Source organism: Montipora capricornis, chromosome 2, assembly GCF_036669925.1.
Source record: "Montipora capricornis isolate CH-2021 chromosome 2, ASM3666992v2, whole genome shotgun sequence".
Classification (NCBI taxonomy): domain Eukaryota; kingdom Metazoa; phylum Cnidaria; class Anthozoa; order Scleractinia; family Acroporidae; genus Montipora; species Montipora capricornis.
The window spans coordinates 53,332,247-53,334,774 of record NC_090884.1 but is presented as its reverse complement, the minus strand read 5'-3'; the positions used below and the strand labels follow the sequence as shown (position 1 = coordinate 53,334,774).

Genomic DNA, 2,528 nt, shown 5'->3' with positions numbered 1-2,528 from the left:
GGTCCTGAATTTTTCAGGCTCTCTATGCAATTGCAAAAATTGCTCTCATAACTCAACCTCGTTCCCAGGACCTTTTCCCTGGCTTGGGGGTGGGGCGGGAAAAGGCCCTGGGATCGGCTGGTCACGTGATCTCAGAACACCCAAATTTCTTGGGTGTACTAAATTATCATACCTTAAACGGAACTTTCAAGATGGCGGCCTCTTCGAGTAAACCAAACTTTTTGTCAGTGCTTCGTCGAATCGAATTTTCTTTAAATAACGGTAATTTTCCTTCTTTGAATTTAAAACCTCTTCAAATGAAGTGTTTCGAATATATGCTGGAAGGTCAGGATGTCATTGGAGTCCTACCTACTAGATTTGGCAAGTCAATGCTCTTTCAGCTTCTACCTCATTTCATTCCTGTGAAGACCACCAAGAACATAGTTATTGTGGTATGTCCATTAAATTCCATCATTGAAGATCAGCTGAAAGTCTTAAAAGCTCGAAGGATAACCGCTGATTTCGGCATAATGCATAAATTAGATTTATTTCGCCAAGTTTCGCCTGAATTATTTAAAAACGATCAACCAATCAATATAAAGGATTCACTGGCCGATCCCAGGGCCTTTTCCCGCCCCACCCCCAAGCCAGGGAAAAGGTCCTGGGAACGAGGTTGCTCATAACTGCGAAGATCATAGCTTCACTTGATTTCATATCCGCAGTTCATATATGATTCATTTCATATACCATTTCATCAAGAAATAAATCACCTTGCATAAAGACCAAATCGCATCTTCCAAACCGGTTTTATCTGCAGGGTTTCGCACGTTGCGCGTTCCTCAGCACAGAGCCATCAATTTGATTTTTTTAAATAATATATATTCGCGTCCTAGGGTTAATACGACTTGAATTTCTGGGGAGAAACCCGTATTTGTATACTCATCGACAAGAGAGGATGATTAAAAGAAGGACAAGCTTTCTTGCGCTTTCTTTAATGAAGACGAGGACAAGAGCCATAATTTCGCAAAGGCGAGAATGCAGACACAAAACAGTGGCAATCAAACTTGAAATTAATGATATGTAAAATGCAAGTTGTCACTGACGGATTCACTAACACTAAAATAATTAAGTCGCTTTTTACCTCCTGCTATTTCCGTGGCCATGGATATACATACATATCATTCCGTTTGAACATAAAAAGAAAAAAAAATCAAAAATATAATTTTTTTTTGCCATGACTCTTTAGGCAACTAAACGGTGACGCTCGTAAGTTTATGAGTAAGACGCTTTCATTGTCTATATGGTGATTTCAAAAGGGCTAAGTTTTCGTGTTGCTGTGTTTTGCATATTTTTTTTTTGTATTGTGGTCTTAGTTTCAGCGGTTTTTAGGTCGCACGATATCTCACTACTCACTTGATCATCAGTTCGGAACTGTAAAATGACGTCCAAAGACAACAAATACTAGAAAGGAAACGTAGATTTTCGTGAGCCAGCCAAAAATTTCCGAACCTTAAACCCATTCACAACATTCACAGTGGTGAATGCATGATTGGGTAATGGGATAGTTGATTAGCGGTCAACGGTCGAGGAAACGTTGAGATGCTTTTCTCAAAGAAACGAAAAAGAAAAAGTTATGTCATTATGAGCGATTTAATTTTTAGCTGTTTTACAACTTCAAATTCCAACAGATAATCCAGTCTCATGGTATGCATAGCAAGGCATAAAGAAAGTTAAATACCTATGATAGGCCTAAAATTTTAAGTTTCTGTAGGGTTCCGGATGAGCGGTTGCATATATAAGTATTGACAAAGATGGTCTCCAAATACGTAGAATATTGTCCGTTTTGAGTGACAACAACTGTACCAAAAGATGATTTGTATTGATAACGAATTTGGATTACTTCTTAACACAAAGCAACTAGCCAAACAACCCTTGGCAATCAAGCCCCTGGAATTCAATGTATTTGGGCATTAGAAGTGAAGTGTTCAGGTATTTGTTTCCACATTGGGAAAATGGGTAGACCATCATCACGAATCGTATAATGTCAACTCATTCAATCATTAATTCAGGTTGACTGGTTGATATTATTCGATCTAAAAGGAGTACACGTTGCAAAGATTTACTACTAAAAGGCTGACACGATTTGACGCTAACATTATATAGCCGACTGAAAAACAATACAATGAAAGCTTACTTCTGTGGCGGATCGTGCTCAGTTACAAAAGTCTCTCTTCACTGGTTACCTCTTCGGGTTATTTCCTCTGGTTGGCTCTGGCAACGATCGATGCCAAAGACCGACACACTAGATCTGACAAAAATTGGCTGTAAACGTGAAATACAATTTTGACGCGGTACAAAACAAACGTCAATCAAATGTTTAAAAGAAAATAATAAACTGTCAATAGGCGACAACGCCTAGACCTTATTCATAAATGGCGGTCACATTTATAATTCTTTTGTCTACGTGCAAATTAGCCTACCAAGCCTCATTTTAGAGCAAGAATTCTTTCCAATTCACTGTATGGTATCGAGGCTTGGAAGGCTAATTT

General features: G+C 38.6%; 1 protein-coding gene across 2 annotated transcripts in view; it reads right to left on the bottom strand.

Moving 5' to 3' along the window:
* Nucleotides 1-2,314, bottom strand: part of LOC138027028 (protein SLC31A2-like) — a 9,120-nt gene extending 6,806 nt beyond the window's left edge. The window contains exons 1-2 of one of the 2 annotated variants that reach the window (XM_068874536.1): nt 2,174-2,247; nt 1,121-1,163 (exon numbers count right to left, since the gene is read on the bottom strand). The gene's annotated coding sequence lies outside the window, so the exon portion shown is untranslated. Of the gene's footprint in view, nt 1-1,120; nt 1,164-2,173 lie in introns of both variants that reach the window. The other variant, XM_068874527.1, reaches the window with a different exon arrangement.
* Between the last annotated feature and the right edge of the window lie 214 nt (nt 2,315-2,528).